Source organism: Sapajus apella, unplaced genomic scaffold (genome assembly GCF_009761245.1).
Source record: "Sapajus apella isolate SASKATOON/1434 unplaced genomic scaffold, GSC_monkey_1.0 scaffold29, whole genome shotgun sequence".
In the NCBI taxonomy this organism is placed as follows: Eukaryota; Metazoa; Chordata; class Mammalia; order Primates; family Cebidae; genus Sapajus; species Sapajus apella.
The window spans coordinates 7,234,679-7,260,674 of NW_022436969.1; the positions used below are offsets into that span (position 1 = coordinate 7,234,679).

Sequence of the window (25,996 nt, forward strand, 5' to 3'; positions counted from 1 at the left end):
TCTGATATTGTTGTTCTGTGAACCTGTTTATGTTTGGCTGGGTGTGGTAGCTCAGGCCTGTAATCCCAGCACTTTGGGAGGCTGAGGTGGGTGGATCACGAGATCAGGAGATGGAGACCATCCTGGCTAACATGGTGAAACCGTGTCTCTACTAAAAATACAAAAATTAGCCAGGCATGGTGGTGCATGCCTGTAGTCCCAGCTACTCAGGAGGCTGAGGCAGGAGAATTGTTTGAACCTGGGAGGCGGAGGTTGCAGTGGGCCGAGATCACTCCAGCCTAAACAACAGACAAGACTCCATCTCAAAACAAACAAACAAAAAAACAAATGAACAAAAAACAGAAAAAGGAACTGTTTATGTTTGATGGGAGAATGCTGTGATCTAGCTGTGTGTGCCAGGCCAGCTGCCAACTAGCAAGTGATTTTTTTCTTTCCCACAATAAACCAGGGGTTCCCAACTTCCGGGTCTGTTAGAAACCAGACTCTATGGCAGGAGGTGAGCAGAGGGCGACTGAGCGAAGCTTCATCTGTATTTACAGCTGCTCCTTGTTGCTAGCATTACTGACTGAGCTCTGCCTCCTGTCAGATCAGCAGCGGCATTAGATTCTTACAGGAGGACAAACTCTATTGTGAATTGCGTATGCAAGGGATCTAGGTTACGTGTTCCTTATGAGAATCTAACTCCTGATAATCCGTCACTGTCTCCCATCACTGGCCCCCCACCCCATGGGGCCATCTTGTTGCAGGAAAATAAGCTCAGGGCTCCCACTGATTCTACATTATGGTGAGTCATGGAATTATTTTATTATATAGGACAATGTAATAATAATAGAAATAAAGTGCACAATAAATGTAATGCACTTGAATCATCCCAAAACCATCCCCCACTCCCAGTCTGAGAAAAATTTTCTTCCATGGAACTGGTCCCTGGTGCCAGAAGGGTTGGGGACTGCTGCTCTAAACCATTATCCTGTGGAATTTTTTCTTTTTTCTTTTGAAATAACTTTATTCTTTACAAATGAGAGAAATAAAACTGTGATTTATTTGGATTTTACATTTATTTGAAAATTTTTCTTTCTTTAAATTGTACTTAAAAGAGGGTTGACAGAATGGGATCAAGTGAATGGTGAGACACCTGAGGGCCATCTATCCTGTGGAATTTTTTTCACAGGGTGAATCAATATTTAATAATTTTCCAAGTTACATATCTTTTTTTAAAACATAAAGACAGCGGTCTCTTTTTTTTTTTTTTTTTTTTGAGAGGGAGTCTCACTCTGTAGCACAGGCTGGAGTGCAGTGGTGCAGTCTTGGCTCACTGCAAACTCTGCATCCCAGTTCAAGTGATTCTCCTGCCTCAGCCTCCCAAGTAGCTGGGACTACAGGTGCACACCACCACGCCTGGCTAATTTTTGTATTTTTAGTAGAGACAGGGTTTCATCATGTTAGTCAGGCTTTCCTCAATTTCCTGATCTTGTGACCCACCCACCTTGGCCTCCCAAGAGCTGGGATTACAGGCATGAGCCACAGTGCCTGGCCAAGACCGGGTCTCCTTATGTTGTCTAGGCTGGTCTCCAACTCCTGGGTTCAAGCTCCCATCTTGGCCTCCCAAAGTGCTGGGATTGCAGGCATGAGCCGTCATGCCTGGCCCCAGGTTATGTATCTCTAGCGTATGTGTAGTCTGTCTTCCTCAACTGCATATAAGCTCTGTGTGGGCATAGGTGTTGTCTGTCTTATTCATTGCTGTGTCCCCGAAAGAAGCAGCCCTGATGTATGGTAGATGCTCAATAAATATTAGTTAAATGGATGACAAACTTACTTGGTTGGGGAAACACCTTATCTTGAGGTGGGAGAGAGAGTCTTCCCATGCTGAAGGGTTGTAAGGAAGTGACAAAGCACACACATGGTGGTTGAGCCAATTCCGATCATCTCTGGGGTTGCTATGTCACCCTGGGATAGGACATCTGGTCTGGGTGGGTAGGAAACTCTAATTCTGGAACAAGTGGCTTTTTAAATTCTAAGTAAAGAGTCTTTGAGATTGTGAAATGTTAAAATCGAATTTGCTCTGTCCAGTTAGGTACAGGAGATATTCCATCCTTGCCAATTTGGACTGTGATTACCTTGAGAAAATAGAAAGTGAAAAAATAGTCTTTCAATCAGCTTCATAAAATGGCCATCATAAAGTGTCTTCTTAGAGCTTTCACTTTCAATTTTTGGACCAAGGTTTTCCTATACAAGAAAAGAGTGAATATAGCACTTTTCCTCTCTTTAAAATATGTAGTTTTCCTGAGTCAAGGACCAGAAAAAAAGAAAAAAAAATACGAAAATACTTTGGTTTGTCTGAAGACCAATCTAAGGCTTTCAAGGAAAGAATTCCAGGTAAATGTGCTTTCTGCTGCACTTAAAAACTATTAGCGACCATTTTAAACAATATTCTTGAAAATATTCATTGAACTGTTATTCCAAAGCTAGCAAAAATTTGTATCCAGGAGGTAATGGTGATTTATGTTGAGATTCACTATGTATTTTAACATCACCGTTTGCCTGCTAGTTTTTCATGACTCTTGGTACTTTTTCTTACAAAGCTGCTGAAAAGTTACTAGTTCGGTTAAATTCACTAAATATTTATTGAGTGTTTGTTTTGTGCCATATACAATGCATTATGTGATTCATTTCCAAGAAGGCTAAGAAAGTATAAAGGAAACTGCATAACTAGGCCTTTTTCAGTAAGACTTATTTTCAACACTGCAAAGCACACTGAATTATCCTGACTAATGGGTGCTAAAGAGATTCAAACTCATTGGCCTGGCCAGGTGCAGTGGCTCATGCCTGTAATCCCAGCACTTAGGGAGGTCGAGGTGAGCGGATCATGAGGTCAGGAGTTCAAGACCAGCCTGGCTAATATGGTGAAACCCCGTCTCTACTAAAAATACAAAAATTAGCTGGATGTGGTGGCATGCCCCTGTAGTCCCAGCTACTTGGGAGGCTGAGGCAGAAGAATCACTTGAACCCAGGAGGCAGAGGTTGCAGTGAGCCAAGATTGTGCCACTGCACTCCAGCCTGGGCGATAGAGCAAGACTCTGTCTCAAAAATGAATCATTGGCCTTAGCCAAACACTGTTGAGCATCCTCTTGTGAGGTTGATGTGGTGTACATTTAAGCTGCTGTGGCTACGCTATTTACTTATGTATGTTGGGAACACTCCAGAGCCAGGATGCTTAGGTATAAATACTGATTTTGCCAATGGCTATCTGTGTGACTTAACAGCTCCTTACTTTAGTTTACTTCTCTCTATATAAGTATGGAAATAATAGAATCTATTTCATAGGATTAGTGTGAAAATCAAATGATATAACTTATGTAATTATAACTTACAATTACTGTAAAATGTTTAATTGTACAGCTCTGTAAATGCTATGATAAAAATATATGATAGCAATATATTATGATACAGTAATACAGTATTTACTGAATGCTTACTACATGCCAGGCAATATACTAAAGACTTTACATAAGTTATATCATTTGATTTTCACACTAATCCTATGAAATATTCTTTTTTTTTTTTTTCCCATTTGTTGCCCAGGCTGGGGTACAATGGCACGGTCTCAGCTCACTACAACCTTTGCTTCCCAGATTGAAGTGATTCTCCTGCCTCAGCCTCCCAAGTAGCTGGGATTACAGGCACTCACCACCGCACTCAGCTAATTTTTGTATTTTTAGTAGAACAGGGTTTCACCATGTTGGCCAGGCTGGTCTCAAATAATCTCCCCTCCTTGGCCTCCCAAAGTGCTGAGATTACAGGCCTGAGGCACTGCGCCTACCGTGAAATAACTACTAATATTTCATACAGAAAACAGTATGAAGTTTCACTATTTAACCTAGTCACTATTTTTTGCTGCTTGATATGTGGAAGTTTCATAATGACTGCTGGAGATAAGAATATAAGTAAGAGTTCTTGCCATTCAAGAACTACAGACCCAGCAACTGCTATATGGTGGGAACAAAACTCCAGATTTCTTATCTGCTTTTCTAACTGTATATGGTAAACTGATTTTTCTGTTTTCTTATGTCCTGTGATCTCCCTTGGTTATCTAAAGTTCACCCTTGCCATGCCTGTATATCTCGATCAGTCATGCCCTTTGTATAGTATCAAGAAATCTCAACTTCTCATTAACATTATGCACTATCTCTCCCTACTACCTGTACTGCTGTTTTACAGCTACTCAGCATTTATTTCTCTTTTTTTCTTTTTATTTCTTTCCTTTTTTCGAGACAGAGTTTCAGTCTATCGCCCAGGCTGGAGTACAGTGGCAGCATCTCAGCTCACTGCAACCTCTGCCTCCCAGGTTCAAGCAATTCTCATGCCTCAGCCTCCTTCCCAAGTAGCTGGATTACACACATGCACCATCACGCCTGGAAAAGTTTTGTATTTGTAGTAGAGATGGGGTTTCACCATGTTGGCCAGGCTGGTCTCAAACTCCTGGCCTCGGCCAGGCATGCCTGTAATCACAGCACTTTGGGATGCCAAGGCAGGCATATCATCAGATCAGGAGACTGAGACCATCTTGGCTAACAGAGTGAAACCCCGCCTCTACTAAAAACACAAAAAATTAGCCTGGTGTGGTGGTACACACCTGTAGTCCCAGCTACTCAGGAGGCTGAGGCAGGAGAACTGCTTGAACCTGGGAGGCAAAGGTTGCAGTGAGCGAATATCACACCACTGCACTTCAGCCTAGGTGACAGAACGAGACTCTATCTCAAAAACAAAACAAAACAAAATCAGAAAAAAAAAAAAAAAAAAAAAAAAAAAAAAAAACTCCTGGCCTCAAGTGATTCGCCCACCTTGGCCTCCCAAAGTGCTGGGATAGCAGGCATGAGCCATGGTACCTGGTCTGATTTTAAATCCTTGGATGCACAAGTGAAAATGGTTTCCAACAGGAATAGAAGAAAAAAACGATAGAATCGGGTAGTTCAAGTCACTTTATGGGGTAACTATAGCTATAGATGAACACTAGAGTTATGAACAACCATTTCTATAATCAAGCTAATGAAAAGAAAGGATCTCTCTTGGTATAGAATATGCAATATGGACTTAAAACTTTCACTATGTGGTACCAAAATGGAATTTTGACTACAGTGGTCACTTGTGCCCATTTTGATGGAACAAATTAGCTAAATCACCCACAAATAGTGCTTTGGTAATTGAAACAGAATTAATATGAGCTAGTAAACAATGTATCTGTTAGGGTTTCAACAGGAAACAAATGGCACACTCTAAAAAGGATTCAACTGAAGAGAGATTAAGGAAGGGGATGATTTACAGAATAACAGGCAATGCTAAGGGACCCCACAAGAGATTAGAGAACCAGCCAGAAATATTAACTGCAGGAAGCCATTAGGACCCCAGGATTGAAGGGAATAGTATTATTGGAGGCCAGCAAGAACTGGAGCCATAGAACAGGAACTGCCCACAGGGAGCTGTGACTGGAGGAAAATGCATCTGCACTGCTGGAGCTCTCCACAAAGTGTCAGTGGAGGGTAGGGATGGGCTAGGAAGTGATAGAGACCTTTCCTTCCCTCTATTCCAGTTTCTACTCTCCTGCGGCTACCTCATCCTCTGAACCCAACTTGGAAGCCAGAGGGCAAGGAAGCTCTGATGGTTGATCCCTAGAGACCAGCATCTCAGGACACAGAGCAGAATAGAGAAGGGCATGCAATGGATTGACGAGGCAAATGTTTCTCCTCAATTGTTCAGTCAACAGTCAAGCCGAAGTTTGAAGGCATTGACAGAATACAAACAGATGGTGTATTAGTTCATTTTCATGCTTCCGATAAAAGCATACCCAAGACTGAGTAATTTATAAAGAAAAGGAGCTTTAATGGGCTCACAGTTCCACATGGCTGGGAGGGTCTCACAATCATGGCAGAAGGCAAAATTTACCTCTTACATGATGGCAGGCAAACAGAGAGAAAGAGAGCCAAGTGAAAAGGGAAACCACTTACAAACCATCAGATCTTGTGAGACTTACTCACTACCACGAGAAGAGTATGGGGAAACCACCCCCATGATTCAACTATCTCGCATCAGGTCCTTCCCACAACACATGGGAATCATGGGCGCTACAATTCAAGATGAGATTTGGGTGGGGACACAAAGCAAAACCATATGAGATGGATAGAAGTGACACAAACTGGCCAGGCACAGTGGCTCACGCCTGGAATCCCAAAACTGTGGGAGGCCTAGGTAGGCAGATCACTTGAAGTAGGAATTCGAGACCAGCCTTGCCAACACGGTGAAACCCTGTCTCTACTAAAAATACAAAAATTAGCCAGGTGTGGTGGCCCGTGCTTGTAATCCCAGCTACTCAGGAGGCTGAGCCAGAAGAATTGCTTCAACCTGGGTGGCGGAGGCTGCTGTGAGCTGAGATAGCACCACTGCACTCCAGCCTGGGTGACAGAGCAAGACTGTCTAAAAAAAAAAAAGTGATACCAACCACTTCCAGGTCCATAAAACCTCCGGTGCGGTTGTGACAATGGTGGTGCTCACAATGGAAGAAATCCGGAGTGGAGTCTCTATCCTTGACTGAATTACATTGCATTATGAAACCACTGAGTGTCAGCCTGCTTGTTTCAAATGTCAGATGTGGGTGCAATGAGAGACATGATTAATGCTGATGACTCTCTACTGTGCCTCTCTCCAGATTTCTTCTATCTTCTGGACTTCTGAGCACTTACTTTTTCTGTATCTATAAGACATTTACAAGTAGGTATCTTAGATGTCACATCTGTAAGACATTTACAAGTGGGTATCTTAGATGTCACATCTTAAACTCAACATTTCACAGCTGTTTCATCCTAGTCCAGCTGTGTGAAATAATTTTTTTTTAAAGGAAGAAGAGCACTTCAAAACCAAATTCAAAACATTCTTAGGTGGGAAGTAGTGGCTCACGCATGTAATCCCAGAACTTTGGAAGGCTGAGGTGGGAGGATGGCATGAGTCCAGAAGTTCAAGACAGGCACAGGCAATGTAGACTCTGCCTCCACAGAAAATAAATAAATATTAGCAAGGGGTATGGCAAATGCCTGCAGTGCCAGCTACATGGGAGGCTGAGGTGGGAGGATTGCTTGAGCCCAGGAGTTTGGGGCTATAGTGAGGCATGATCACATCACTGCACTTCAACCTGGCCGACAGAGACCCAATCTCTAATTTTATTTATTTATTTATTTATTTTGAGGTAGAGTCTTGCTCTGTCACCCAGGCTGAAGTGCAGTAGAGTAATCTCAGCTCACTGCAACCTCTAACTCCTGGGCTCCAGTGATTCCCATGCCTCAGCCTCCCAAGTAGCTGGGTTTATAGGCATGCGCCACCACACCCAACTAATTTTAGTGTTTTTAGTGAAGACAGGGTTTCACCATGTTGGCCAGGCTGGTCTTGAACTGCTGACCTCCAGTGATCTGCCCGCCTTGGCCTCCCAAAGTTCTGGGATTATAGGCATGGGCCACCATGCCTGGCCAATCTCTAAATTTAAAAAAGAAAAAAAAAAAAAACTGCATTCCCCAAACTATCTTGCTTTCATATGTACTCTGCCTATCCAACTTATGTATTCATTAGATTGGTCATTCAAGAATATTTATCAAAGACTTGATCTATGTCATAATTTGGCTATATATTGAAGCTATAAAAATAAAGACGACATAGGTTCTGACTTTAAGAAGCCCACAGCCTGACAGAGGTAAACATGTAAACAAATAATTGCTGAGAATGTGTTGTGTGCCATGATGATATGTCAGTTGCATCCTCTCCTTCATACCTCACATTAAATGAGTCATGAGTACCTTATACTCTTCACTGGTAGTGTCTGCATTTTTAGCGTGTTCTATTCAAATGATAACCATATTCTCTTTCTGCCTCCATCATCCTTTTTCTTCTCTAGTTAATCTCTTATATGCTATTGTTAGAATAATGTTCCTTAAGCATTCTTTGTCCGGGAATATTATAATATTTTTCCCCCACTGTATCAAGTCTCAATTTCTCTGCTTGGCTTTCAAAGACTTTTGGATAGCCCCCTAATCTGGGTATTTGATACTTTTCTTCAGGACTCTCCATTGAAATGGCCAAGCCCTGTCTATTGTTATTTTAGCTCATCTGTCACATTAGCCTATTAATGGAGAAACCAAACTATATGAAATATTTTATTTTATTTTATTTTATTATTTTTTGTTTTTGAGACGGAGTCTCGCTCTTGTTACCCAGGCTGGAGTGCAATGGCGCGATCTCGGCTCACCGCAACCTCCACCTCCTGGGTTCAGGCAATTCTCCTGCCTCAGCCTCCTGAGTAGCTGGGATTACAGGCACGCACCACCATGCCCAGCTAATTTTTTTGTATTTTTAGTAGAGACGGGGTTTCACCATGTTGACCAGGATGGTCTCGATCTCTTGACCTCGTGATTCACCCGCCTCGGCCTCCCAAAGTGCTGGGATTACAGGCTTGAGCCACCGCGCCCGGCCCAGAAATATTTTAAATAGTTTTGTTCTGAGCCAATATAAGTCACCACGACCAGGGAAAACACAAACACAAGAAGCCTTGAGTAAGTAGTCTTAAGGCAGTCAGATTACAGTTCCGTTTTATACATTTTAGGGTGGCAGGAGTGATAGGCAAAGACATAAATTAGTACATGGAAGGTATCCATTGGTTCATCTAAGGTGGGAGGGATATCTTGAAGCAGGGGCTTTCAGGTTACATGTGGATTCAGAGATTCTTTATTTGCAACTGAAGTCAGCAGAAAGGAATGACTGTCTGCAGGTGTGACTTAACCCTTGCCTTCCGTGGCCTTAGGTCTTGTTCATAATTTGGTATCTTATTGCCACAAAGACTCTGTTTTGTCATTTTTTTTTTGACAGGGTCTCTCTCTATTGCCCAGGATAAAGTATAGTGGCATGATCATGGCTCGCTGTAGCCTTGAACTCCTGGGCTCAGGTGACCCTCCAGCCTCAGCTTCCCATGTAGTTTGGACTAGAGGTGTGCACCATCATGCCCAGCTAGTTTTTTTGTATTTTTTATAGAGACAGGTTTTTGCCATGCTTCCCAGGCTGGTCTCAAACTCCTGGGCTCAAGGGATCCACCTGCCTCAGCCTCCTAAAGTGCTGGGGTTATATAGGCGGGAGCCACCATGCCTGGCCTTGTCAGTCTTATGATCTCTATTTTAACACTAATACTGGTCATTTTGCCTAAACTCCAAAAGGCATATAGTATAATGAGGCATTCTGAACTCCCTTCCCATCGTGGCCAGGAATTCAGTTTTCAAGTTTTTTCTAGAGTCCCCTTGGCCAAGAGGGGGTTCATTCAGTTACTAGGAGGGCTGAGGATTTTATTTGAATTTATAAGACCCTTCCCTTCTTTCTATTCCAGCTGCTCACCTTAGTTCAGGCCCTATCATCTCACCCCTACACTACTGCAGGCACATCTTAGCTCCTTGTCCTGACTCCAGACTTTCCCTTCTAATCATCCTGTCTTCAGTTCTCTCATTAAAGCATCTGTTGTCCAAAAGCCTCTTCAGCTGCATTCCCAACCTCAGGAAATGGCTCCTCTACATGCTCCTCTGGACCAGACACATGGTGGCCATCCTCTATCTTCCTTGTCCCTCATCCCTCTCATGCAACCATCACCAAGTTCCTTCTGTCCTATCACATAAGTATCTTCTGAATCTGCCTACTAATACTTTGTACCAACCCCATAGTTCCTGCAAAAACTCAGGCCACTGCTGTCTATTGACTGAGCCCCCTGCAACAGCCTCCTTGCTGGTATTCTTGCTTGCAACATAACTGTCTTTCAACCCATTGTCCACATCACCACCTGCTTTATCTCTATGATGGAAATTTAGTACTGTGACTCTCCCACTTGAAACCGTCTGGGGTTTTAACTCCTAGGCCCTAAGGATGTATTTCAAACTTCATGACACAGTATAGGGTCCTTTGAGATATGGCTCCTGCTTTTCTCTCCAGTCTCATCTCCTCACCCAGCTGTCTCCAGCACCTTAGGTTCTAACCTCACTGAACTACTTGACTCCTGCTAATGAGGCACGTGATTGCTTGCCTGCTATAGTCCTTCTTGCATATCACTTCCTATACGTGGGATGTTCTCTCCTCCCACCTCTCACCTATTTCTATATACATCTTTTTAAACTCAGCTTCCTTGATGGCAGTTACTAAGTCTTCATCCTTATATCCCCAGCACGCAGTACAGTGCCTAGCACCTGGTGGGCCCTCCATCCAGAGAAGGTAAATACATTGTGATCTTATAGCTAATTAAGTGACAGAGAGCTGGGATTTGATACAAGTTTCTGATTCCAAATTTTGTGTACATTTCACTTCCCTGTACTGCCTTCCTGTAAAATATCTTAGACATAAAACATCTTAGACATAAGGCCCCAGTTCATTTCATTCATTCCACAATTTATTGATTTCTGAATATGTACCAGGCACTATGTTAGATAAAGGGATACACTGGTGAGGAAGGCATTCCTGCTAAAAGGCCAATCTACTTCTAGATTAAAGATGAAAGGTATAGATAAATCAAGAGTCATTTGCAGACCATGTGATGATCATAGGCATAAGTACAAAGGAATAGGACAGCCTGTAGGAAGGGTCCCTAACCGTATGGAGTCAGGAGGGACTTCGGAGAGAAGTGATTTTTAAAGTGTAACTATCAGGAAGACAAAGAAACTGGGGAAGTATTCAAAACACAAAAGAACAACATGGGCAAAGCCTCTAAGCATCAAAGACTGTGTCAATACCAGGAACTGAACACTGTTCATAATTGCCACAGTGTGAAATACCATGGTGATAGTGATAAGAGATGAGTCTGGACATGCGCAGAGCTTTATGATGCTAAGGGGTTTATACTACATTCCAAAAGATGTAGAGCTGAAGCTGGAGTGGACTGCTGGTGTTCCTGTGGACCCAGCTACTAGGAGGCTAAGGCTGGAGGATCCCTTGGGCCAAGGAGTTAGAGGCTGTAGTGTGCACCATGATTGTACGTGTGAATAGCCACTGCACTCCAGCCAGGACAACACAGCGAGACACTGCCTCTACAGAAAAAAAAAAAAAAGCAAAGTTGAATTTTCAGCACGGGAATTAATTTAAATTTTGGAAACATCCTCTGCCTACAAAGTAAAGAATAGATTGGGGCTTGGGGGATAGGCAGGATGGGGAGGATAGAGAAAGAGAGTGCTTACCTCCAAGAAAGAGAATATTAAAAAAGAAAGCAAAGGGTTGGGGGGAAGAGGAGAAATTGAGCTTTTTTTGGTTTAGTTATTAATTGATGTATGAATCAGAGGCTCAGGAGTGACACTGGGACCTGTGTTAGAGACTTAGGAGACGGGAGTATATACAAAGTTATTACCATCATGGGAGCTTCTGTGCTCTCCTAAGAAGAGTATGAGGGGAGGTAGAGCTTGAGGACAAACGTTCAACAGTTAAGAGAAGAGCCAAGAACTTGGAGTTCAGGAAAACTAACAGAAGAGCATTCTCAGAAGGTGGAAGGGACAGGGTCTCACTCTGTCACCCAGGCTGGAATGCAGTGGCATGATTATGGCTCACTACACCACCTGGGCTAAAATGATCCTCCCATCTCAGCTTTCTTAATAGCTGGGACTACAGGTGTGTGTCACCATGCTCAGCTAATTTTTGTTTATTTTTTGTAGAGATAAGCTCTTACTATGTTGCCCAGGCTGATCCTGAACTCCCTGGGCTCAAGTGATCCTCCTGCCTTGGCCTCCCAAATTGTTGGGATTACAGGCATGAGCCACTGTGCCTGGCAGCAAGGAAAGTTTCAATGGAGTAGTGGGACCAGAAGTGAGAGTGAAGAGGAAATAGAGAGAGCCAGTGTAGATCACTCTTTCAAGTAGTTAACTCTGAAGGAGGAATGAAAAAAAGGGTACCATCCAGCAGGAGGGCTTTTAAAGATGGTAGACATTAGAGAACATTTCCATTTTGAGAGCACTTGAAGATCTAGGAAAGAGAGAGTTGAGGGAGTGAGGTTGCTGAGGAGGTAAAGGGAGGAATTATGAACATCGGTGGAAGCTCCAGTCTTAGGAAGGATATCTCTTCCATTTTAGCAGAAAAGAGAAAGAAAAAAATTATATAGGTGCTGGAAGCTTTGTTGATTTGGTGGTAAGAAGTTTGGAGAAGTTTCTAATGGCTTTTGTTTTCTTGTTAAAGTAGGAGGTGAAGTCACCTGTTGAGACTATGGAAGGGAGCTATGGGAAAGGGATTTGAGGAGAGTGAAGAAAGTTATCTGAAGGACAGGAAATAAAGTACAGCTCTAACTCCTTTTCTTCTCACTTGATTCCTCTTTCTTCTTAAACCATCTCCTGCAAGATATACATTTGTGATCATCTGTGTGGAGGTGACATGACTTCATGACTCACATATCAATTAATGGCTTCATGTCACCTCCACACAGATGATCACAAATTTATATATCTAGTCCAGAATTTACATCTGAACTCCTTGCCTGTCATCCATGCTTGGGTATCTCAAAGGATCCTTCAACTACCTGTCCCTGTAGCTTTGTCTCTGAACTGACTAAGGAAGGATGAAGGATAGAAGGTTGTTGGGCCTTCCTGAGAATCCAGTCAGAGTTTTGTTTCATGCATTTGCAGTGTGATCTCTCATGTGCAGGGCCCTCCTCTACCTTTTGTGTCCATGCTCGTCTACCTTGGTTGGTTTTGCTCATACTATTTAATTTGCATAACATATTCTCTAACCATTTCCATATTTTAAAATCCTAGCTATCTTAAGCATTTAACTCTTGTTTTAGTCTGTTTTCTGCTTCTATGATAGAATATCACAGACTGGGTAATATATAGAATAGAAATGTATTTGGCTCACAGTTCTGGAGGCTGGGAAGTCCAAGAACATAGCACTGCATCTGGTTAGGGCCCTGTCATCCAATGGTGGAAGAGCATCACGTGGAGAGGAGGTGCAAGCATGAGGTAGAGCAGGGTTGGAGGCTGAACTTGATCCTTTTATCAGGAACCCACTCCCATAATAACTAACTCACTTCCCAAATAACAGCATTAATTAATTCATGAGGGTGGAGCTATCATGACCTAATCACCTCTTAAAGATTCCACCTCTTAATACTGTCAGTGGCAATTGGGCTTTTAATACATGAACTTTTGGGGGCACATTCAAACCATTGCAACTTTAAAACCCATCTTTTCTGTAAAGCGTTCACTTACCATCACCTATTAAAAACAAAACAAACCAAAAAATTTTCTTTCTCTTATTTCTCCTCTATCTGTACTTTTCTTATGGTTATTATTATTTTTAATTTCTTCATATATCTGCTGATTTACAAGTCTTATTTCATCTTATCTGTATTACTAGATTAAGTCCTTGAAGAGAAGAACTGTTATAGGATTTATCTCTCACTAAGCCTAAAACAGTGTCTTGCATGTATATCTACTCACAAAATCATCTCATTTACTAAGTTAATATGTATATATTTACTGACTTACGAATAAATGACTTAATCAATGATGAATGACAAATTCTCTGTGCTGGTAAGTCTTTTTTTTTTTTAAGTTGGGGTCTCAGTCTGCTGCCCAGGCTGCAGTGCAGTGGCATAATCACAGCTCACTGCAGCCTTGTCTTCCCCAGGCTCAGGTGATCCTCCGACTTCAGATTTGTATTTTTATTCCATGGTGTCCAGGCTGTCTGATAAGTCTTTACATGTCCTTATCCCAATCTTCTTTCCATTGGTAATGCTATACAATATCACGGATATTTGTGGATGATTCAAAAATCTGTTTCTAAATAGCCCTGAGCTCTTGCTCAAAGTACACTCTCATGCATTGTTTCTGGCTGCATCTCTCCAATGTACTATGTTGAGGGTACTTATTTCCCATTTCCTGGTGTTTCCTACGCAAAGCTGAGGCTAAGTGTAAATACCACCACTTCTAAATGTCTTCTCTATTCTAGTCCTCCTAAATCCTTTGGAATTTATTTTATTTACCATTTTTGGCTGTATGGCTTATCGTTTTTTGTGAGTTTTCAATCGTATACTTTGCCTACCAAATTAGATCATAAACTTCATGACATGAGGCCAGGAATTTGCATATAAATGTATAACTTCTTTGCTGCATTCCCTGCATTCTTTCTCCCATCTAACTCCTCCACTGCCTTCCTCTAGGTCTCTATTAAGTGAGGAAAATTATCTACCACCAGAGAGCAGTGGAGAGGTCACAGATGATATGTACAGAAAAAAGGCCATAGGTTTAGAAAAGTTGATATTAAAATAAGACTTATTAAGACTTCCTTACCCTCTTTGGTTTCATAGAAACAGTTGTGATTTATTTAATTCTATGTTAGTCTAACTGTGTTAGACTACCATGCGTAGCTGGAGCATGAAGATGGGTTGAAACATGGGGAAATATAATCCTGGAAAAGAAATATCAAGGTAGCTCATGACCATTGTCTTTAAACTTTTTTTTTTTTCCAGATAGCCTCTAACTCTGTTGCTGGGGTGCAGTGGCACGATCATGGCTCACTGTAGCCTCAACCTCCTGGGCTCCAGCGATCCTCCGGTCTCAGCCTCATGAGTTGTACAGACTACAGGTGTGTGGGCCACCATGCCCAGATTTTGTGTGTGTGTGTGTGTGTGTGTGTGTGTGTGTGTGTATTTTTTTGTAGAGAGGTTCCATCATGTTGCCCAGGGGGGTCTTGAACTTTTGGGCTCAAACGATCTGCCTGCCTGAACTTCCCAAAGTTCTGGGGATTATAGGCGTGAACCACCATGCCTGGCCCCACATTCTCAATGTTGGAAAAAAAGTGGTTGGGTTGCACTATGAAGTAGTGACCTGTCAGCCAGTCTGGAAAGTTCCAGCCACATGCCAGGGAGGAGGGGATCTCTTCCTAATGTGGTTGAGGTGGTTGAGAACAGCCCAGCTTTAGCCTTGAGATTGAGCTAGATGATTTCTGACAACTCTGACAAATCTAACCTCCAGGAATTGGTGATTTGCTCCATACTTCCAATTTAGGTGCAAAGACTGCCAGCCTATGAGATTTCCTCCCTTGATCTTTGTGACTTCAGTGAATGAAGTAAAATCACCTTCTACTGTAACTCATTGAGAATGGGGCCTTTGACCTGTATTCGGTGCTGACGGGTGACTGAGATATAGATAGCGGGGGTTAGTAGAGATCTGGAAAAGACATGCAGTTTAGAAGACTCAAAGAGCAAAGAACAGTCTGAGACCCTGAAGAGATGGCTACTGGAAGGAAAGGAGGTATTGACAAGGTTGTTGGTTACAGATTAAAATGGGAGAAATGAGAACAGGAAAGGGGATAGTAATGGTGTATCAGGCTGTTTCTGGACGCAATGAATAGAAAAACATTCAGGTTACAGCAGATAAATAGTAAGAATTTATTGCAACAATTCAGAGGCATAAAAGCAGAGACATCACGCTGCTGCGGAGGATGGAACTGCAGCCAGTCATTCTGGGCCTCTCAGCAGGGGGCGCCATCCTTTGCTCCCGACCCTAATGTTTCCACACTCTGGGGTGGCAGTCATTCTCTCTCTGATCTTGCTTCTGCTGCTTTTGGTCATCTTTTCTCCATTCTACTTCAGGTTATCCCATGGCTTCTACTTTCTCTCTGCTCTTACTTTCCTCTGTGAGCCTTTTTGGATCTACTTGAAGAACGGTCCTTTGAGTGCATCATGGTCAAACCGACCACAGACAGAAATCTAGATGGTTCAATGCTACTCAGTATAGAGATTGCCTGTTGGGCAGAGCACATCTACCAGGCCTTTGGTAAACCTAATAGAAAGGTGCCATTTAGGTAGGCCCTGCTTTTGCTCCTTCAGCTGAGTGAAGAATTGTAGGCTGCATAATGAAGTCCTCAAAAAGGGGCAATGGGCAGGGCAGACTTTTCAAGGCTTCCTAGAAGGGGTCATGTAACTGTCAGGCACACTGCTTGAGCAGACAATTATGGATAGAAAAGCAGGAGATATATATCTCTCCATATACATATATGTATGGGAGGAGGCAGGGTCCTTCTCTGTCTCCCAAATATATATATATATATATATATATATATATATTTGTGTTTATATATATATGTGTGTGTGTGTGTGTGTGTATATATATATATATATATTTAGAGAGAGAGAGAGAGAGAGAGAGGCAGGGTCCTTCTCTCCCAGGCTGGAGTGCAGTGGTACAATCTCAGCTCACTGCAGCCTCCATCTGCCAGGTTCAAGTGATCTTCCCACCTCAGCCTCCTGAGTAGCTGGGACTACAGGCTATGCCACCATGCCTGGCTAATTTTTGTTTTGTAGAGACAGGGTTTCTCCATGTTGACCAGGCTAAACAGGGTATATTCATGATGAGTAAAGAAAGACAGGCCAGGTGAGGTGGCCCATGCCTGTAATCCCAGCACTTTGGGAGGCCAAGTTGGGCAGATTGCTCAAACCAGAGTTTGAGATCATCCTGGGCAATATAGTGTGACCCTGTCTCTATAAAAGATAAACAAAAATTAGCTAGGCGTGGTGGCTCCTGCCAATAGTCCCAACTACTTGGGAGGCTGCGGTGGGAAAATCGCTTGAGCCTAGGAGGTCGAGGCTGCAGTGAGCCACGATCATGCCACTGTACTCCAGCCTCGGCGACAGAGCAAGACCCCTGTCTCAAAAACTTTTTAACAAAGCAAGCTAAGGGCTAAAGGTTGAGTTGAAAATGTTGCCCAAAGACCACATACCTTATGGGAAAAGCTATGAAAGACTTTCTCTCAACTTTGCTTCTTCTGAAGAAAGACAAAATGATAGGAAAATGAAATAATCGGGACATATTCTTTCCCAGTGTTGGCGCCAAGGAAAAACTATGCATTAGCTCTGACTACCCATATCCCCAGGAGTGCCCTAATCCAGACTTTGCCAATCCAGATTTCCAGCTGTTTCTTTGATGCCTGCGTGATATATTCCTTATTTGTTTAAGTTAGCCAGCATCAGTACTTGCTGCTTACAACCAAGAAAATCTACGACATAAGGGTCTCTTCCAAACTTTTTGTGTGGGGAACCAGCAAATCAATCACTGCTGGAAGGCAGTTGCTTAGACATCTGTGTGTCACACCTGCAGGAAAAGAGAGATGGGCACAAAATTAAGTCTAGATGAAAACAATTTAATAGCTGAAAATATACCAATTCATTTCTGTTATTAAATAAACAGCGTAATGGCACAAATGACAAATAACAAATTTAGACCACTTTTAAGAGAGAAAAACTCCCAATGACCCCATAGTTTTAATGGTCTGGAGTTAATAATAACTACAAAGTCCTCATATGTAGGTATAAGGGAATGACTCATTTCCCCCAACTCAACAATTTATCTGCATTCGCCTGATGACATCTGACCTACTTTTCAGTATTCCAGGCAGTAATTACCCAAAGTCCTCCCCAAAGTCTCAGTCCATAAAATCCTCCTTTTAATAAGACTTAAGCCTTTAGCATGTTCCTGCAACACTTCAAAGTCACATTGGCATCAGGGGAGTGTTTTTAAAACATGCAGTGCACTAAGTGCATTCTGGGATGTCTCAGGCTTAAGACAAAACTGCAAGGACGCGGACATCAGGTGCTATAAACTGAGAGGATTACATTCTGAAGGGAGTCATTGGAATGTGGGAAGGCGGATGGCAGTAAAGAGATTTGGGCTCCTACATTTCCTGAAACAAGAGTCCAAGGTGAATTCAGTCTGAAGCAGGCAATGAGCAATTCTGATGAAGCCCATCCTGGTCTAAAGTTACATGGTTCACTTCAATGTGGGTCAGGCAGTCCCGGGAATGGCAGGGCTAGGGGTTAGTTACTCCCAAATCTATTTCCCAACCAGTCAGAGGTTCCATTGCAATTCCTACTGACATACGTAGGGATTATATTGTTACTTTAATATGCCACATCTGCAAAATTAAAATATCTATCCCCCTAAAGCTCCGAGAGGAATACGAAGGAAAATATTTATTAACTAGTTCCAGAGGTTCTATTTCTGCCAAATGTTTCTCAGAATAGAGTATGATATGATTGGGGACAATCTAGTGATAGGTTTGTTATTCTAGAACTTCACTGCCCAATATGGTAACTACTATATACATGTAGCTATTTAAATTCAACTTAAATTAAATAAAAATGGAAACCGGGCTGGGTGCGGTGGTTCATGCTTATAATCCCAGCACTTTGGGAGACTGAGGCAGGTGGATCACAAGGTCAGGGGTTCGAGACCAGTCTGGCAAACATAGTGAAACCCCGTCTCTAATAAAACTACAAAAAATTAGCTAGGTGTGGTGGCACATACCTGTAATCCCAGCTACTTGGGAGGCTGAGGCAGGAGAATTGCTTGAACCCAGGAGGCTGAGGTTGCGGTGAGCCAAGATCAAGCCACTGCACTCCATCCTGGGCAAGAGTGCAAGACTCTATCCTAAACAAACAAACAAAAAAAATTGAAACCTTCAGTTACACTGGCCATATTTCACGTGCTCAATAGCCACATGTGGCTAGTGGCTACTGTACTGGACAAGGTAGAATTATAGAACATTTCCATCATCACAAGAAGTTCCATTGGACAGCAGTGTTCTAGAATAATGAATTCGGTTATGCCATCATGGTGTTTTTACCTGTACTAGCTATCAATAATATAAATGCCAATGAGATATCTTTTCTGCATATTTTATGGAAATAGCATGTAAAGTCCTATAAAAATACAGTACAAATAGTAATGATATCAAGATTGTAATGTCTCTTGATAATTGTAGTGATTAATACTTCATCCTCCTATTGACTGCAATCTGTTTTTCACTTACAAACTGAAGAAGGGAGTTGCAAAGTGCAAGTTATGAATTTAGGTAATTAAATCATCACAGAGCGAATAAAGGCTTTCATAGAATTGTGGAAAATTATTTCAGTAGCCAATTATTATTGGCATTATTTCAGTAGTCAGTGTTACAGTCATTATTTCAGTAGTTTTATTTTGGCTATGAAGATGGCTCAAGGCTGGGCGTGGTGGCTCACACCTGTAATCCTAGCATCTTGGGAGGCCAAAGCAGGTGGATCACCTGAGGTCAGGAGTTTGAGACCAGAATGACTAACATGGTGAAACCCTGCCTCTATTAAAAATACAAAAATTAGACTGGCAGGGTGGCATGGGCCTGTAGTTCCAGCTACTTGGGAGGCTGAGGCAGGAGAATTGCTTGAACCTGGGAGGCTGAGGTTGCAGTGAGCCAAGATTGTGCCACTGCACAAGAGCAAAACTCTGTCTCAAGAAAAAAATAAGATGGTTTAATATCCTTAGACAATACACCCTGAGGTTTCTTCTTTCCAAGACAAATACGACTGCTTTAGCTATCACATATTTTGCAGTTGAAGTATTGTGCTAGTCAAGTGCCTGCTTTACACCAACAGGATTGCTTGTGGTCTCCAAAAACATTTCAAAAGATCTGCCATATGATGTTTCACGCATATCACAATGACCAAATGACCTATGATAGGTTCTAAAGACATGCTTCTAGACTAGATGGAAAAACTATAGTCCTTTTAAAAATCATACCTATTTATTACTTTTTTATTACAAAAGAACATGTTCATTAAATACATTTGGAAAATTCAGGAAAGTAGAAATCAGTTTTCGTATGCTTGTAATTTCCTGTCTTTTTAGTTATGCAGAAATGCTTTTAAAAAGCAAAGTTGTGGCCTGAGAGGGGTGAATCACGCCTGTAATCCCAACATTTTGGGAGGCCGAGGCAGGAGGTCTGTCTGAGCCCAGCAGTTGAAGACCAGCCTGGGCAACATAGGGAGAGCCCGTCTCTACTAAAAATACAAAAATTATCCGGGTGTAGAGGGGCGCGCCTGTAATCCCAGTCCCTGAATTACCTTCCAGTAGTCCAGCTGAGGACGGAGGATCGTTTGAACCCAGGAAGTCGATGCTGCAGTGAGCCGAGATCGCGCCACTACATTCCAGCCTGGGAGACAGAGTGAGACCCTGTCTCGAAAAAAGAAAAACGAAAAAACAAAAAAACGGCGTAATTCACGTTATAGACTCTGTGCTAACTTCTCTAGCTAGATGCCATGGAATCTGAAGAGGGGAGCTCCTTAAGATTATTTGATGAGAGGAGGAGGTGAGGAAATTTTGTAAATCTTTGTCTCACGCTTATCTATTTTATAATGGTTACACCTAATGGCATTTTAAGGGCTTCCTTTGACATGTGAAAGGAAAAGAAGGTGTTTTTTGTAAATTGTCTAATTTACACTGCCAATTAATTTCCCAAATTAATTGCGGCCAAAGCAAAAACAAACAAAAAAGTCTGAGCAGCTGGGTGATGTGTTGCTTAATGACAAACTTCCAGAATATTAACCCAGGACTTATATTTGCTTGGAGATGGGGGTCTCCCACTGCCTCACACGGGCGACTCCTAGTAGTGTCGGGGTAGAGCCCGCCACTTCTTCTTCAGGGGTGTAGTGGGAGGAGCGCGAAGGCTTTGCACCGCCCTAGTAGTTGGCAAAACCTGGAACCGGCTCCGGTGGCCAAGGCGGGACAGGAGCAGGCCGGGGGCGTGGGAAGGCGGGACAGGGGCGTGGCGTGGGCGTGGCGTGGGCGTGGCCCCGCTGCGGTCACGTGTCGGGCGGATGCCCGCACGCCCGGAGGGTGCGCGTTCCAGGGGCGGGCGGCGGGGAGGGGCGGTGCTACTTCGCTCTCCGCCGGGGTCCCGGCGCCGGGACCCGGGAGACAGACGTTACAGGCTCGAGCGTCCTCGGGGAGTGCCAGCGAGAGTCGGTGACAAGCGCTTCCTCGACGTGGGGCGGCGGACAGGAAGCCCTGCGGTCGTGGCCCCCGCCTTGGGAGTTCTGGGAGCCCGGGTGACCGCGTAGGTCAGTTTCTCGCGGCTGTCCCCGCCTGGCGTTCGAGGCCGGTTCCTGCGCTGATGGCTTCCCGCGCTGATGGGTTCCCGCTGGGCTGCGCTCGGGAGGTCTGTCCGCGCCTGGTTGGGGGTGGGCGCTCGCGTCTCGTGCGTCTCTGAGGATGGGTCGTGGCGAGGCGACGCAGGGCTGCAGCGGAGCTTGGCTTCCCGGAGGCCGCTGGCTGCTCCGGCGCTGCAGGAAGTTGGGCATTAAAAGTAACAAGATGTTGGCATTTGTTGCACTTCCACTCGGGTGCCACAACCATGCTGGTGCTGCATGCATCGCCCACCAGATTTTCAGCTGCGTGCCTTCTCGGTACTTTTGTGTGTCCATCGTGACTTAATTTCCTCCGAACAGGAGGATTGATACACAATAGAAGTCACGCGTTGTTCATGTGACCGTTTCTCAATGTACCGCGTGGTCAGTTCGACAAGCATGAACGAATGTCCAAGGGAGATTCCGAAACTGAATGAGAGCGCAGCTGCACAATAGACTTTAACAATTCACTTTCCCCACTGCCCTAATGATTGGCAGGAGGCATTGAATAGGGTTATCCTGATTTAGTTAATATTAGTTTTCAGTTCAAGTTGTCGTTTTAAGGGAGACGGTATTGTGAAATGGAATTGTGGGCACTGTGATATTGTTAAATAAGGCTGCTTGAATGTTGCAAATGTGGCCATTAGGTGTCTGTGAATAGTTAATAATACAATTAAATCAGCTTTACAATCAGTGATGTGTCTTCCCTGAAAACTTCAGTCTTTGCCCTACAGTTGGTGCATTCTGGATTTGGAGTTTGGAACCTCCTAACCTCTTTACTCAGCATTATTTGTTTTGAGGAGTAGCACTATTTGCAGTCTAACCCTGATAAAATGAATTTTTTGCAGTGGTGTGATAGATATAAATTCTGACACCCCCCTCTCCCAAGCTGCAATTGTGAAGATTTCTTAATTACAGCATAGTTACAAAATCCACCTTTTAATTCCCTAATTCTAAACCACTAGGTGGGCTTTGCCTACAATTTATAGGAGGAAAAGAGGAGAAAACTGACAGTAACATTCCTGTCTTAAAATTTAACTATTATCTTTTTCATTACTCCCAAGCAGTGTAACTCTCCTTCAGCAATGAGCAACAGAGAGTCAAACTAGGAGTTAATTGCCAAAGATTGAGTAGATTAATCTGAAACATTTGTTATCTCAGTGTAGTATTTTGTGAAGGTTGTTTATCAAAATGACGCTTGCGAAATATCTCATTGCGAATCAGGAGAAACTTATGGCGGGTGGCTGGCTAATTCCCCCCTTTGGAGGCTGCTCATTTTTGCATGTATTGTTCTAGCCAACTTGTGATTCAGAGCAGTAGATATTATTTCTATGAAAGTATTCACAGCCGGGTGCGGTGGCTCACGCCTGTAATCCCAGCACTTTGGGAGGCCGAGGTGGGCGGATCACCTAAAGTCAGGAGTTTGAGACAAGTCTGGCCAACATGGTGAAACTCCATCTCTTCTAAAATTAGAAAAATTAGCCGGGCGTGGCGGTGGGCGCCAATAATCCCAGCTACTCAGGAGGCTGAAGCGGAGAATCGTTTGAATCCAGAAGGCAGAGGTTGTAGTGAGTGGACATTGTGCCGTTGCACTCAAGCCTGGGTGACAAGAGCGATTCTCCCTCCCAAAAAAAAAAAAAAAAGAAATTCCTCCCCCACCATTTCCTCAAAACAAGGGGAAATGCTACTGTTTTAGAACCAACAATTAAGTTGAAAAATACAGCGAGTCCTTTTTGAGTAGTAACATGGTGAAATATCTGTTAAATATTAATACACTACAAATTTTCTCCTTGTGGCTTTGTTTTACTTAGAGATACATCTATATATCTGATCATAATATTTTAAATTTGGAACTGTGTTAGTTTCTTACCTCTTGACATTATTGGAAGCTGAGCTTTTAATACATTGTGTATATTCACTGAGAAAAGTAGTAGGCAGAAAGTAGAAATCAGCCAAACGAGTAACTTAGCAGAGAAGAGAGAATATGATACCAAATACGTGTCAGAAATTTGATATCCTTCAGAACCTTGTCAGTTCTTCCAAGCTGAGTCTGAACTTTGGCAGTCAAAACTTTTTTGATGACCTAGCAAGTTACCTGAATTTCCTAGAAAGAGGACAGGTTTTAGCACTGCAGTCACCAGCTTATACTAGCAATTTGTGAGGTTTTAGAAAAGACATCATCATGCACTCTGTACAGTGTATGTATATTTGTGACCGTGTTGTCATATAAGTATCTTATGTGATGTTCTTAGTGTCTAGAAATGTTTTTCCTCACCTGGCCTCCGCCACTAATGCTGAGTCGGTACTGTCAGTGTTAAGGGGGCTGTATGAGGTATGTTAGTATAAGAAATAGCTTTAATGCTATTACTAAGAAGATAAACTGGGTCACTCACTTTACTTTTATTTATCAGCCTGCAAATAGGAAACTACTGTATAGTGAAAGCAGTCTTTAGCTGTACATTTTCCTATCATGTGACAATGAAAAGTAACCACGTTTTTACTTTGTGTTTAAAGTTTTTCTTTAAAGAGATATTTCTATGATGGTCAGTATTATCATACATGAGTTTAATTCAGTTTAAAAAATAATTTGCAAGTGTGAAATAATCAAAATGGGAAAATTTTTAATGCACTTTTCTAAAATTTAGGGAATTTTATCATTAAAAGGTAACAGTCAGCCTCCTTGTTAGTGTTTTTATTACTAAACTTGATTTGCGAAATACGTAGACAGACTTCTCTGCTCTTTTCTTCTAGGTACCTGGCCTGTTCGGAAACAGTAGTTAATAGTTTTCAGAATCTGTCAAGTTGAAATTCAAATCAGGTGCATCTAGGGGTTAGTGCCTAAGTGTTAAAGCAGCTAAAATTATAGCACCTGAAGTTATTCTAAGCACGTTCATAAGCAAGACTATGAAGCTTAATTTTTACTGATTTTAACAAATATTAGAATTTCCAACCTAATATGGATAAATACCTGGCAACAGGATTTGTTTTTTTATTGTGTCTGTTTGGCATCCAAGTCGGTGTGGGTATGGAATGGATATGAATAAGAGAAGGTAATGTAAATTTATCAAATACAAAGTAATAATTTGGTATAAACATTTTATGATTTCAGTGCTTTACAAACCGTAAGATGACATATTACAATTATAGCCAATTCTCCATCATTTCTTCTCCAGAAGATGAATGCTTTTTATCAGGGCACAAAGACTTATTGAGGAAGTTAGAGAAAATGTTTCACTGAATTAAAAATTAAGTGATTAAAATTTTGTTTTATAACTTGAAACAATATAGGTGAGTGCTTCCCAAAGTAGGCTTTATAATTTTTTCCTGTTTTCCTTAAATTGCCATGTTTTTAGGTGTTCTTTTCCGTTAATAAATAAAGCTTTTTTTCTTTTTGGCGACAGAATCTCACTCTGCCGCCAGGCTGGAGTGCAGTGGTGCAATCTTGACTCGGGGCAACCTCCACCTCCCGGGTTCAAGCGATTCTCCTGCCTCAGCCTCCCAGGTAGCTGGGACTACAGGTGCGCACCACCATGCCCAGCTAATTTTTGTATTTTTAGTAGAGACCGGGTTTCACCGTGTTGGCCAGATGGTCTCGATTTCTCGACCTCGTGATCCGCTTACCTCTGCGTGCTAAACTGCTGGGATTACAGGTGTGAGCCACCATGCCCAGCCATGATTAAAGGTTTTTAAAACGAGGCACTCAAACCGTAATTCAGATTCAAATTCCTCAGTGATTTTACAGGAACATTAATTAAAATCAGTGGCCTTTAACTTTTGCAGCTGAATCGAATTTTATAAAATACATAAGCATTATTTCCCCCTTATACATTCTGGCTGTGACTCTACTGTTAACACTTCGCAAGTAACTTTATCTTTGGGCTTTTCAGTTGCTTCAGCTCTAGAGTCAGAGTGTTAGATTAAATATGAATTTGCCTACCAATGTTCAGTTTCTAAAACAAGCAAAAAATGCAGTTGTTTGTGTCATAGTTTTCTGCATACATAATATGTGTATCTATGGATATGTGTGCAAAATGTATACATATCTACATACACATAGGTATATGATTGCATCACAAAAATCACTGATTGTTAACTAATCATAGAGCAAAGATGTCTTTTTTTTTTTTTTTTTTTTTTTGCCATTGCTATGTCTTTATGTAGTTACTTTAATCTTTAATACCTTGCTGGTGTTAAAAGAATATAATGTCAGGAGGAAACACACCGTTCAGCAGTGAACTACAGGCTGGGTGAGGTGGCTCATGCTTTTAATTTCAGCACTTTGGGAGGCAAGGCAGGAGAATTCCTTGAGGCCAGGAGTTTGAGACCAGCCTGGGCAGCACAGCCAGACTTCATCTCTATAAAAGATATAAAAATTAGCCAGGTAGGGTGGCGTGCACCTTTGGTTCCAGCTACTTAGGAGGCCAAGGCAGGAGGATTGCTTGGGTCCAGGAGTTTGAGGCTGCAGTGAGCCATGATTGTGCTACTGCGCTCCACCCTGGGCAACTGACTGAGACCCTGTCTAATAAAGAAGGCAGCTAACTACTTTGGAGTGCAGGGCTAAGCACAGTACAGGTTTTTATGTTTTTAAGATTTAGTTTATAGGATGTTTTTGTTCATAGACACATTTAATTTTTCTCATTCAAATTTCTAGCATACAGTGTATTTCAAGTATTATGTTAATGTAACAGCAGTCATAAAATCAGTATCTGATAATTTAAAAACTAATCACAACATATATTTTTAGTAATTTTTGAATAATTAGGTTCCCTTTGTCTTTATTAAGAGTACAAATGCTGGCTGGATGCAGTGGCTCACGCCTGTAATCCCAGCACTTTGGGAGGCTGAGGTAGACCAATGGCTTGAGTCCAGGAGTTTAAGACCAGCCTTGGGCAACATGACAGAACCCTGTCTCTACAAAAAATACAAAAATTATTTGGGCATGGTGGCATTTGCCTGTAGTCCCAGCTACTTGGGAGGCTGAGGTGGGAGGATCACTTGAGCCTGGGAAGTGAAGGTTGCAGT

General features: G+C 42.4%; 1 protein-coding gene across 3 annotated transcripts in view; it reads left to right on the top strand.

The window, feature by feature from the left end:
• The first annotated feature begins 20,686 nt into the window (after positions 1 to 20,686).
• OSBPL1A (oxysterol binding protein like 1A) overlaps positions 20,687 to 25,996 on the top strand; it is a 235,739-nt gene continuing 230,429 nt past the window's right edge. For 2 of the 3 annotated variants that reach the window (XM_032293167.1, XM_032293168.1), the window contains exon 1: positions 20,776 to 20,908. The gene's annotated coding sequence lies outside the window, so the exon portion shown is untranslated. Of the gene's footprint in view, positions 20,909 to 25,996 lie in introns of all 3 variants that reach the window. The other variant, XM_032293166.1, reaches the window with a different exon arrangement.